The 13,217-nt window shown below is 46.8% G+C and overlaps 1 protein-coding gene across 3 annotated transcripts in view; it reads left to right on the top strand.

Moving 5' to 3' along the window:
* The window catches only part of SLC38A10 (solute carrier family 38 member 10), a 394,443-nt gene that overhangs the window by 224,768 nt on the left and 156,458 nt on the right, over positions 1 to 13,217 (top strand). The window lies entirely within an intron of this gene.

Consider the following 13,217-nt stretch of genomic DNA (forward strand, 5'->3'; position numbering starts at 1 on the left):
GGCGTTTATTGTGGTGTTCTCAGTATTATTATTATTATTATTCACCATGTGTGTAGCTCACCTCCTAAACTGAATTGCCACTTAGTGCCTAAATATTTGGTGGTACTGTACTGAGTTCAGTTGTGCTTGTTTTGCCCACTTCGGAAGGATGAAAATCTGAGATGGCTTTGTCAGAATTCCAACTAATGAACCACAAGGCACTTGTTAATCTTTGTACTGAGTGAGCTCAACCCATCGAGTTATCTTGCCCATCCAGCAGGTGCGTGATTGACTCCTTTGAAATGTTGTTTAGGCCGACGGGGATTGGATCCATTCAAGGTCTGTTTTTAGTAAAGTGCCCTACAGTAGAAATAATACTGTAGACAACATCATAGCCTATTGGTCACAAAAAGAATGATCGTGTGCATAACTAGACCTCTAAACTTCGACTCGGCTAGATGTACTGTTGCAGATTTTTATTTATTTTTTGTCCTACCTGTCTAGCCCTCAGTCAGCCGGTCAAGCCAGTCTGCCACACCTGCCAGCCCCGATCTCCGTCCCGGCCAACTCAATTGGCGTACTAACCCAGAGGGTACTAGGCATGGCTTATCTTTTCAGCCGCCCCAGTCTGTCAGCTCTGCCCTCCCTCCAGCAGCTGACCAGCCCAGCCAAAAGCGGGGAACCAATCCACAGTCAGCCGTTAGCCGGTCAGCCTTGCGCTGGCCGGACCTAGGAGGGTTTCGCCAACAGGGGGGTCGACTTAGCCTTCCAGCAATGCTGTTCGGGCCCGTTGTTCCACCGAGGTAGTCAGCCTGGCCTTCAGTCATGGTTGACCTGCACAGCAGTCCAGCCAGGCCTGCTGACCTACGTAAACACGGTACAAAAGGGGGTTGTAATGGACGGAGCATCTGAACCAATCAAACACTCACACCCAGTCAAAAGATCTGGGTTTAATCAATCACCGTTCTTTTGCCCACTCTGCCACCCCAGTTCAGTCATGGCTATATGCAAATCAGTCTGACCCTGTGCCTCATGGGAACGTAAACAAGCATTTGCAATGGTAATAGGTCTCGCATTAGGAAAGTTTGAGCTATTGGTATTGTAAATGACACATTTTTTATTTATGTATTGGGTTTGAAAATAGCGAAATTAATAGCTTTGTCATTTACAATGCCAATAGTTTTAACTTTCGCAAATGTGACACCTATAGCATTTGTAATGCAATATGTGTTGCATTTATGTGACTTAGATGTATTGATATTACAAATAACAATGGCTTTTATTTATTTTTAATTATTAATACTTAAATAAAAGTTATTGTAATTTATAATGGCAATAGCTTAAAATGTTGTAAATAACTTAAGTGAAGATCATGTTCTGTGTATTTTATTGTGACGAAAATCCAAGAGCAGAAGTGAAATATTAACATCTTTTTGTGACATTTGTAATAAAGCTTGAAACATTGAGAGAACATATTTGAACCAGTTGTTGAATGGTTGCACAGATTGATGCTGTGGTGGCGCTGAGTGATGTGGTGGCGCTGAGTGATGCTGTGGCGTTCAGTGATGCTGTGGTAGCGCACAATGATGCTGTGGTGCCCCTGATTGATGCTGTGATGGTGCTGAGTGATGCAGTGGTGATGCGATAGATAGAGTGAGGGCGATAGATAGATAAATAGATAGATAGATGGAGGGAGGGCGATAGATAGGTAGAGTATGGGTGATAGATAGTGGGAGGGCGATAGATAGATAGTGGGAGGGCGATAGATAGTGGGAGGGCGATAGATAAATAGAGGGAGGGAGATAGAGGGAGGGCGATAAATAGATAGACAGATAGAGTGAGGGCGATAGATAGAGTGAGGGCGATAGATAGAGTGAGGGCGGTAGATAGATAGATAGATAGATAGATAGATAGATAGATAGATAGATAGATAGATAGAGTGAGGGCGATAAATAGATAGACAGAGAGTGATGGTGATAAATTGATAGTGAGGGCGATAGATAGATAGAGAGATAGAGTGCATGGCTGCCGTGCACCGAGGAGCATATGGGGGGGTCTATGTGCTGCTCAGTGCATAGAAGCAGTGCTCACAGAGGTCACTGAGGCTGTCTGTGGAGCGTGACAGCGGTGCAATGAAAACGAGGCCCTTGGGGTGCTGGTGAATGCTCACAGATTCAGAAAAGGGGGTGGTGATGAACAGAGTGTCTGAATTAAGCAGACCACTCTTACCCAGTCCAAAGATCAGGGCTTGATCCATCACCGTTTTTTAGCTCACTGCACCATCCCAGCTCAGAACCTGGCTACATGCAAATTAGTCTGTTCCTGTCCCAGTGCATGATGGGAACAGGGCAAACCAAACTACCAAGCCAATTCTTATACTGGGAAGGAAACAAGCTTCCGGGGACCGGTTTCTGGCATTTCAGCCGTCGTCGGCCTGGCTTGCTTGAATCCTGATGGTGCAGTGAGCAAAGGACTCATGTCTGAGTATACCCTGCCACACCTATAGTAGCCAAAAACGGTTCAGATAAGGGGGTGGTGATGAACAGAGTGTCTGAATTAAGCAGACCACTCTTACCCAGTCCAAAGATCAGAGCTTGATCCATCACCGTTTTTTAGCTCACTGCACCATCCCAGCTCAGAACGGGACTACATGCAAATTAGTCTGTTCCTGTCCCAGTGCATGATGGGAACAGGGCAAACCAAACTACCAAGCCAATTCTTATACTGGGAAGGAAACAAGCTTCCGGGGACCAGTTTCTGGCATTTCAGCCGTCGTCGGCCCGGCTTGCTTGAATCCTGATGGTGCAGTGAGCAAGGGACTCATGTCTGAGTATACCCTGCCACACCTATAGTGGCCAAAAACGATTCAGAAAAGGGGGTGGTGATGAACAGAGTGTCTGAATTAAGCAGACCACTCTTACCCAGTCAAAAGATCAGGGCTTGATCCATCACCGTTTTTTAGCTCACTGCATCATCCCAGCTCAGAACCTGGCTACATGCAAATTAGTCTGTTCCTGTCCCAGTGCATGATGGGAACAGGGCAAACCAAACTACCAAGCCAATTCTTATACTGGAAAGGAAACAAGCTTCCGGGGACCAGTTTCTGGCATTTCAGCCGTCGTCGGCCAGGCTTGCTTGAATCCTGATGGTGCAGTGAGCAAGGGACTCATTTCTGAGTATACCCTGCCACACCTGTAGTGGCCAAAAACGATTCAGAAAAGGGGGTGGTGATGAACAGAGTGTCTGAATTAAGCAGACCACTCTTACCCAGTCCAAAGATCAGGGCTTGATTCATCACCGTTTTTTAGCTCACTGCACCATCCCAGCTCAGAACCTGGCTACAGGCAAATTAGTCTGTTCCTGTCCCAGTGCATGATGGGAACAGGGCAAACCAAACTACCAAGCCAATTCTTATACTGGGAAGGAAACAAGCTTCCGGGGAACGGTTTCTGGCATTTCAGCCGTCGTCGGCCCGGCTTGCTTGAATCCTGATGGTGCAGTGAGCAAGGGACTCATGTCTGAGTATACCCTGCCACACCTGTAGTGGACAAAAACGATTCAGAAAAGGCAGACAGATAGAGTGAGGGCGATAGATAGAGTGAGGGCGATAGATAGAGTGAGGGCAATAGATAGAGTGAGGGCGATAAATAGATAGACAGAGAGTGATGGTGATAGATTGATAGTGAGGGCGATAGATAGATAGAGAGATAGAGTGCAAGGCTGCCGTGCACCGAGGAGCATATGGGGGGTCTATGTGCTGCTCAGTGCATAGAAGCAGTGCTCACAGAGGTCACGGAGGCTGTCTGTGGAGCGTGACAGCGGTGCAATAAAAACGAGGCCCTTGGGGTGCTGGTGAATGCTCACAGGGCACGGGTGTCTCTGCTGCTCTGTGCATAGAAGCCATGCCTACCTAGTTTGGGCGGTGGGGGGTTGTAAGATGACACCTCAGAGGGCTTTACGATGCCTCTGGAAGCACGTATGCCATCCACAAAGGGCGATAGAGACCATCGCGCAGCAGCAGAACCCGGGTGGTCTGTACAGGGTGGCAGCCATGCACAAAAGACGAATACCCTGGTATTGTGGTCACGGGGCAATGGGTACCCTGGAGATGGTGTTGGTCATAGAGCAGAGGGCAGGAAATGAGCGGTTGGTGCATGGTGGCACCGTGCAGAAACTCTGAGGGCCTTGGGTGAGGGCAGGGATGCCACGGACCGATTGGTGGAATTGCCATGCGTAAGAATGCTGGCATGCCCAGTGGTAGGGTGGGAAAGTATGTGGGTGGTGCCAGCTGTGCAGAAGATGCAAGTGGAGGCAAAGGCCCCCGGCGCAGAGCACCGAGGTCTCTGACTGGGGGTGAATGTTTTGCCATTGTGCAACATTCCGTCCATCATCTTGTGTTTTTTGCTGTTCACCCTATGTGCGAAGGGTATGCCCAGACGTGGGTCCTGTGCTCACTACGCCACTGGAGTCAAGCTATCCTGGCTGAAGACGGCTGATAGCCAGAAACCGGTCCTAGGATGCTTGATTCTGGTCCAAGAAAGACTTGGCTTGGCAGTTCGGGCTGGACTGTTCCCGTGAGGCACAGGGTCAAGACTGATTTGCATATGCCATGTCTGAACTGGGGTGGCTTGGTGAGCAAAATAACGATGGATTCAACCCAGATCTGTGACTGGGGGTGAATTTTTTGCCATTGTGCAACATTCCGTCCATCATCTTGTTTGTTTTGCTGTGGACAGGGTGCAGGCGTGTCTGGAAAGGCAGGCGGAGGTCCAGGGAGGCAGTGTCTGCGGACTCCCTCCTGGCTGCCATGGGCAAACCTGCTTTAAGGGACGGCCGTCCTCATGGTGCTGGGGGGACAGGCACTGCAAAACCCAGAGATCTGCGAGGGCAACCCTGCCAGGCGCACACATGGCAAGAGGCACTCCGTGAAAGATGGCCACCGGGCAAAGAGCACAGCCCTGTCGTAGCAGCATGCACTTGGAGGGGGGAGGTGGTTGGTTCTAGTCCGAGGGCACGGAAGGACAGGGCAGCGAGTTTACGGAACATTTCATCATAAGCAGCTCCTACCTGAGAGCAGGCCTGGCACTTTCGCAGAGAGGGGATCGGCAGCAGTTTCACACAAAGCAGCCCCGGCGCTAGTTTTTAACTGAGGACTCAGGACAGTCCACCCGACTCTTGTCAGTGAACCCTCTCAAGAAAGTGGCAGCGCATGGGCCGGAAACGTGCAGAGGGCAGATAAGAGCCAGCTTGGTCAAAGAAGGCTCGGCCGGTCCCAGGGCGGGGAGAGGGGACCCAGATAGGGAAGTGGTGGCTCGAATGTGAGCTTTACCACCGAATTACAATACACAGCCCCACACGTGTTTCCACAAGGCAAGGTGGGCGGGTGGTGTGTTGGAGCATGACATTTTGCCTCTCCTGCGCCCGAGCGGTGGGGCTCAAACCATAAATACAACCAGTAGCGTAATGTAAACAAGAAACAACGAGAAAACAAAGTATGTCAACCCTCTTTTCGGTTGTTGTAGCGGGTTGGGTAGAAATGGGTGTTTTGGTTCGAGTATGTTTTATTTGTTGATAAAGAAAGTCAGTACAAGATTTCCGGTTCTGAGCCCTCCTCTGGGATCGCCTTCGCTCGGCTCGGCGAATACTCCTGGTTCCCTCCTCCTTCCTCCGTACGGGGATCCTTCGCGCCTCTTTTGTCCGTCTCCGTGGTGAGTTCACTCCGCTGTGAGGGAAGACACAAGAGAAGACGTAATCAGTCTTGAGTGGGACCACAACACAAGAACTCGGGAAAGTGAGTGATTGGACACCAGTAGTGACTATTTACAATGCAGTGAGGGGACGTGGGAGTGTAGGGGGGTAGATCCGGGAAACGTAGGGTATTCGGTCACGGCTCTGACCCACCCCTTCTCCCAACCCAGCCCGTGATACGCTTTCGTACCTCTGAGAGCCACACACCTCCTGGCGTGCGGCTGGGCGGCTCGTGTTGCCGTTGGCCTCCAGGCTCCCGCGCCGCCGACGAGTCTCTCCTCTCGTCATCCTCTCCTTCCGTAGATGAAATACCGGGTCCTTTGCTCGCCTCTCTCCTTTCTCTCCTCTCACTCCACGCCGCTCCTCTCCACTCGCCTTCCGCTCCTCCGGTGTGCAACCACACCTGAGTGCTTTCACCTGCCGTATTTGAGGCGTAGCCGGACTCCTCCTCTTCACCGGTCTCCAGCCAGTTAAAGGGCCCGCAGTCGTCTTCTTCAGCGTCACGGCTGTACTGCTCGGCAGGCATAGTCCAGACCTGCGGTTGCAAAAGCTGTAATAAAAGGAGGGGGGGGGGTCACAAGGTAAATACCCACACGAGGGTATAGGGCTCGTAGAGGGAGCTTGAGGTATTCCGTCCCCTTTACAGTTGTAAAAAGTTATACAGTGCTGCCATCTGCTGGACTTGTGGCTGCATGAGATAGAGGGACTGAACAAAGGATGTGGGATAAGGGATGGGGTGGCAAATGGTGAGCATTATGTTCTCAGTGGCCGGGCGGCTCACTGAGAACATCAAAACGGCCGCGAAAATGCTCCCAATTGCTGTAGGCGAACAAATGGTGCGCGCGACCGGCGCACATGCACTGTACCCGATCCGCCTGCAGACTTTGGGAGCATTTTTGAATGCCCCTTACTATACTCTCGCAGAATGCATGCGCGTTGGTTCAGCTAGACCTAAACATCACCATCCGACCAGTTTGCCAGTCAGCCCACTTCACAGTGAGCTGCCCAGCAGTCCAGCTACTAAAAACGTATGACGTTACCGTCATCTATTCCGTCACTGCTCGAGAGTTTCATTGCCACACAAAGTGCAATGATTACATCCCCGCTGACCGTTGCACCCGAACAACGATGCTAATGACTCATGCTTGATCAATCACACACGCAGTCACACGCATAACACCAAAACACTGTACACACATCCCACTCCGTAATCTAGCACCCTTCCAGTCAAGCACTGCCTACTGCTAGCGTGCTACCCACACACCCACCCGCTAATATGATTCAGTGCCTCCTTGGCGTGATGACGTGTGGATGCAACTAAAATACAAAACTAAAAGTAGTTCAGGGACTTCTGTCCCATTTCTTTTCTGTTCCAGTTGGCATGCAGCCCTACCAGCCTCCCGGAGGCCCCGGGCAGTTTGTACCTCTCCGGAGGTTCCTGTAGACCAGTCCGCCTCTGGCGGCGGGGCAGGAAAGAGAACCAGAGGCTATGTCTGACCGCCTATTGGACACGGTGTCACTAGCAACTCATTTGAGACCTGTAAGCTTTAATGCATGTCTTCTGGCGAGTTTAGAATGGGCCGGTGGTGCATACCCGGAGCCGGAGGCTGCCACACGACATGTCCTAGTTACACCTTGTTTGCGTCTCCAGCAGCCTTTGTTTTTGGAGGTGCGGATGGAGCTCTGGCTGCGCCCCCTCTCCCTTGCTCAGCTGCAGGTACTAGTGACACAAGGCCCTGCTGCCTGACCTAGGGTGACCACCGTCCGTAAATTTCACTGACCATCCGTAAATTGGACCTCACGTCCGTTGTCCGTGAGGGTCACTTTTACGGACGCCTTGTGTCCATAATTATGGCCTTGCAGGGAGCAGAACTGATTCCCTGCTAGAAGCCTCTGCCCCCTGATGGGGCCGCCTTGCACTCATCCTCGAGCACAAGAGCAGCCCCACCTCGCCCATTGTCATTCTGTATGGGGCTGATGATTGCCACATACAGAATGACAATGGGGCAGTCTGGGCTGTTGTGGTGGTGTAAATATATTTTAGTGTTTGTAACTGTATGAATACTTTGATATATGTATTTTTGGATGGACTATGAGTTTTCATGTTAGCATTTCTTTAAATGTGTATAAACTAAAGAAAAAATCAGTTTTCTAGAAAATGGTTTACTAAATAACCAGATCATATGGAGTGTTACTCATTTTGAACATTGCTGCAAAGCAATGGCATAAATTGTGAAGAATACCGGGTCCCCTTTTTTGTGTTCTATTCAGTGTACAGCAGGGCATTCTGTAAGATAGATAAGAATTAAAACGTCCATGCTGCAACTTGAGAATACAGTTAATATAAAGAAGCCTGTGAAACAAGTACAAATCATTATATTCAACAAAGCCATAGTTGCTGCTTTTTTATTTTAAGCAACTAACAGCCATTGGCAAAGCCAATAGTCCTGGCTTGTTGTTGGTGTAATGATACTTGCTGTATTATATATCTGAATGCAATAACAGAAACCGTGAGATTCAAATCGGGCGGAACACTATGCTAAGCACAGATTTTTAGCATAGATGTTTTAAGCCACTCCCTTAATTACATTGAACAGCCCCTTTGAAGAGACCCCTCATTTTTTTATCAAACTTAAAGCCCTGGAAACGCCACCATGTCACAGTCACTTCATGTCCTGGCACTTTGCATCGTGCATGACTCATGACTTCTAAGTTTTCAGGTTGCCTATGTGCAGGGGCATAATAAACCCTCAACCACTGCACCCCTCGCTTTCGGAACTATAGCAAGGGCGAAGTTCTTCATGGGCATCTTCTGTCTGCAACTCTGAAGACAAAGGTTCAGCTCATAATGTGAAAAGGTGGGTGAGTAAATAAGTGAAGGGATTGTGAATGGATGGATGGATTAGAGAAAGGATGAATGAAAGGGTGAATGGATAGATAAAAAAGGATGGATGGATGAGGGAGTGAGTGAGTAGAAGGATGGATGAGAAAAAGTGCGGATGAGTGAGTGAAAGGATGGCTTGATGAGTGAAAAGGTGGATAGGTGAGTGAATGGGTGGATGGATGAGTGAAAGGATTGGTGGATGTGTGAAAAGATGGACGGATTGATGAATTGATAAGTGAAAGGGTGAATGGATGGATGAGTGAAAGAGTGGATGTAAGGATTGATGAGTGAGTGAAAGGGGATAGACAGACAAAAGGATGGATAGATGAGTGAAGAAGTGAAAGGGTGGATGGATGAGATAACGGATGGATGAATGAAAGGATGGATGAGTAATATGGTCAACTGATGAATTCATGAATGGATAAGTAGATGGGTGGCTGGGTGGAAGGATGGATGGATAAGTGAAAGGGGAATGGAGATAGAAAGGGAGGATGAATGACTGAAAGGGTGAACATGTGAAAGGATACAAGTGACTGGGTGGATGGATGAGTAAGTGAAAGAATGGCTGGATGGTGAAAGGGTAAATGGATGGATGGATTAGTGAATAGATGGATGGGTGGAAGAGTGGATGGATGAATACTGGACGGATGAGTGAAAGAGTGGATGGGAGGGATGGATGAGTGAAATGATGGATGGAAGGATACATGGTGGATAGGTTTGCAAATGGTTGAATATGCTTGGATACGATGGGCACACAAATGGAAGGACAGAATGAATGGTGAAAGACTTAATGATAGATGAAAGAATTACACCTTGTAGCACCCATTATCTTAAGTAACATTTCCTACATATTGACTTTCACATTTATATGAGTTTGTGTGATGTATCGCACTCCGAAACCCTGCACTACATACTTGGGATGAGTAACACTATAAAAGAAATGAAATACACATGAGAGATAGTCTGTGTGAAGATGAGGGGCACCATTGGAGAGTGGTGGCAAGGCCGGATCGGAGATCGGGTGTTTCCCTTGGAGGCTGGAAAGGGGGGTTGTGCGGTTTAGTTACTGGGGGCTGGCACCACAAAGTTCCTTGTATATCCAGTAGTTTTCAATCAACAATAAAAGGGGCCTCTCTTATGTTCAGGTGTGGTTCACCATTGTCTGGTGACTTATGTACCTGCTGGAGCGAGATGCGAGTTTTGAATCGTCTAAGCTGCGGCCATACTGAAAAACCCTGAAGTGAACGATTGTCTCAACCTAATATAAACTTACTTTGACTTGTACTTAAGTGGTTATCTATTTACTTACTTATATACTATTGTGCGACCTCCTCTGATATGTCTGTAAAACTTACCTTTTGTTCCGAAGTTTTGTCCTGAATTTTGACCTCCTGTCCTGAATTTTTGTCCTGAATTTTGACCGTTTGTCCAGAATTTTCACACTCACCGTCCTGAATTTTCACCCATGCCAGTTGGTCACCTAAGCAGAGGGTCTGGCGGGGTCAGGCTAGGGCCTAACCTGACCCCGCCAGACCCCCTGCTTGGAGTCTCCGTGTCCCGTTGGGCCTCCAGGAGCTTCCGGTAGAAAAGCTGGAGAGGTAAGGTGTCCGTCAGCTTGGCCTGGCACAGCTCCCGTCCTGCACCGCTGCGGGCTCGGTGCTGCCCCTGATAACATTCATGTTTAAATCTTGCCTGCACGCGCCACCACGAAGGCTCTTTGTTGATGCAAAGACTCGTGTTGCCGTGCAGCCGAGCGTGTCCCAGGCCCTGACTCGAGCAGCTCTGCCTGTTTTCAATGCATGATGTCTCTTTGTGCGTTAATGAGGCCTTCCCTTTGAGGCCGTGGGCATGCGCTAAACTTTGATGCCTGGTAATGGGCAGATATGGGGCCAATGACGAGTCACGGTGCTTTCAAAGATTGCAGCAAGACTATCGGCCGGGAGCAGAGAGCGCACCAGCTCTTGTCACGTGCTGCCAGAATTACCAAAAGCAACTCTGCTTTTCAGCAGTCTGTAGGCAAGAGGGTGTGGGGTCTGATACAACCGAAGAGCCGCTTTCGGCACTTGTGCCCTCGTTTGCTAGAACAAGAAGATGCGTGCGTTCTTTTTTTTCTAGCATAACCCCCTCTCTATGCTGCGGATTATTGCGCCATCTAATGAACGAGTCTGGAAATGTTCTTTGTAAAATACAGTTTCACTTCGGGTGTCGACCATATGTAGGGTCTGATGATTCCTCTGATGCCAACCATAAGCTTTAAGTGCCCTCGTATGTGGCCAGTTTGTTTCAATCTGATTCGTGCCTGAAGCAGCAGTGCCGTGAAAAACTTTATTTACACTTAACTACAGTGGGAGAGTACTTTATTGTTAATTAATACAAATCATTACAAACCGGAAGTATGTAAAGGATATTGCATTGTGCATGGACACAAAAAACATAAAATGTAAAATAATATCGAAGAGACATTATATTTCAATACAGTAATCACACCATATTTTAGCAGCATTTTGAAGATGTTTTCCTCCAATTCCTAATTTAAAGTACAATTGTTTAAGTGCCTATATATGCACATAATACAAAAGTGCCAACCCTCTCCGGTAGACTTACTATTTCTAGTATTAGAAATCAGATGTTTCACACAATTCACAAAAAACAATGTTACATTATATATAAAAATAATTAAAATAGCTGAGGAATTTTGTATAAATTGCATCCACTAACACGTATTTTAAAACTCAAAGGTAAAAAAAAGCCACAATTAAAATGCTTTAGATAAAGTGCCCTGTACAGTTCTTTTGTAAAAGGAGCCTTTCTCAAAGTCTTATAAGAATTGCTTGCACAGCCCCCTTTTTTAGTATCAAATAAAATGCCTTAATTAATATGCCTTCGATAAAGTGCCACTGCAAATCCTTTCAAAGAAGCCTTTCTTAGTCAAACAACATTCTATATAGTTGTCAGATTACGGAGGTATTATTGACAACATCATCTTTGGGACAGCAACGTTGAACAGGCCGATTATTGATTATCGCAAGCCCCTAACATCAGGTGGCACACTCAAAAGTTACGTTTTTTTCTGCAATAAGAATAAACTTTACAAACTGTGTGGTCAGATGAGCCGTTTTCCCAGTAATTACTTGCCGACTTGTCCTCACCCCGTTTTCTTTAAAGATGGAATTTAATAGCTCTTTCCTCTCATTCAACAGTTGAGGTCAAAAGTATAAAATAGTCATTCATTATAAAAAGCCGCATAACTGTTTGAGGGCCAATTTTGTAACCGTGGGGGAGGGGTTCCATCCTTAGTGGGATGTCTCCCAAATCGTTGCATCAAAACATTGTCTCTTATAAATGGTTTTAAATGTGAAATAAGATAAAATTGTGGCTCCAATTTGGTGAATACATCGATAACCAACCATGCATGGCTTTTTTTTAGCAAGCTCATCCTTATCCAATAAAATAGTTAGGAAATTATCTGATTGCTTTAGTGTCTGTCTGAACACTGCTTTATTTCTAGCTACATCTTCAAGGGGCTGAGACCTAAAATTGTCTAGGCTCTCAGTTAAATAAGATCTCCAACCCGCAGCGTGCTCTAACCCTATTTTTTCGTCCAAGCAAAAATTTACGGGTGTGCCTGGGTCTGAACAGAAGGAGTATAAAGATTTAAAAAATGCAGACTGTCTTATTAAATGAAGATTGTCTTTACAGACCAAATTCCAATCTGACGGCATGCCAGATATTCTTTGGAACCCTGAAGACCGATTTAAAAACATTTATCTGTAGATGGAAGGGGTAGGGAAGCACAAACACAGGACCATATTTCGACCATTGACTTCCCTTGACTTTTCTCAGTTAGCGCTATGGCAATTGCAGGTTCTATAAATGCCCATATTTCCATCTGAATTGACGAATCCCACACTAACCTTTTCAGATTGAAGGACGTTGACCTTGGTTACCATAGACATTGACTCAGGCAAATCATGAACCAATATAACCAATGACATTACTTGTGGGTTATGGTCACTTTCTATTCTTGGGATCACCTGATAATCACGAAGGGACGTTGCAAGATCCTTTGAAATGATGGCATAATCAATAGTGGAGTGTTGCAGTGAATTTTTAAATGTTGGAACGCTCTCAGTACTATTTTGTATGTCTTCCTGTTTTAACTTGAAATTATATTTGTTAAGCAGGGAACGGCACATCTGCATTAAGGCTCTGCTTGGTTTGGCTCGGTATTTGGAGAACAAATGCATGTTAAAGTCTATTGAGATGATTAACATAGTGGCTGGATATTGATATTTCAAAGTTTTGGCTGCTTCACAGAGTGTAGTAAATTGGGATCCTAACAGAACGTTTTGTACTTAAATAAATATTTAAAAATATTATTCGTTGTTTGAAATCCATTTTAATGCATAGGAGCCATGCTAGCTGAAAATCAAGTTCATATTTTTTGATATCCAGAGCCAATGACACATCGGTTGACAATCCACCACTTGCACGGCCAAAGAAAGAGTAGCGAGATGCAAAGTTTGCATACTCATGAAATCCAATAAGCTGGGCTTTAGACGCATTCAACGTTTCCTGGAACATTAGAACTTCAAAGTTCTTTATG

This window comes from Lissotriton vulgaris, chromosome 7, assembly GCF_964263255.1.
Source record: "Lissotriton vulgaris chromosome 7, aLisVul1.2, whole genome shotgun sequence".
Taxonomy (NCBI): Eukaryota; Metazoa; Chordata; class Amphibia; order Caudata; family Salamandridae; genus Lissotriton; species Lissotriton vulgaris.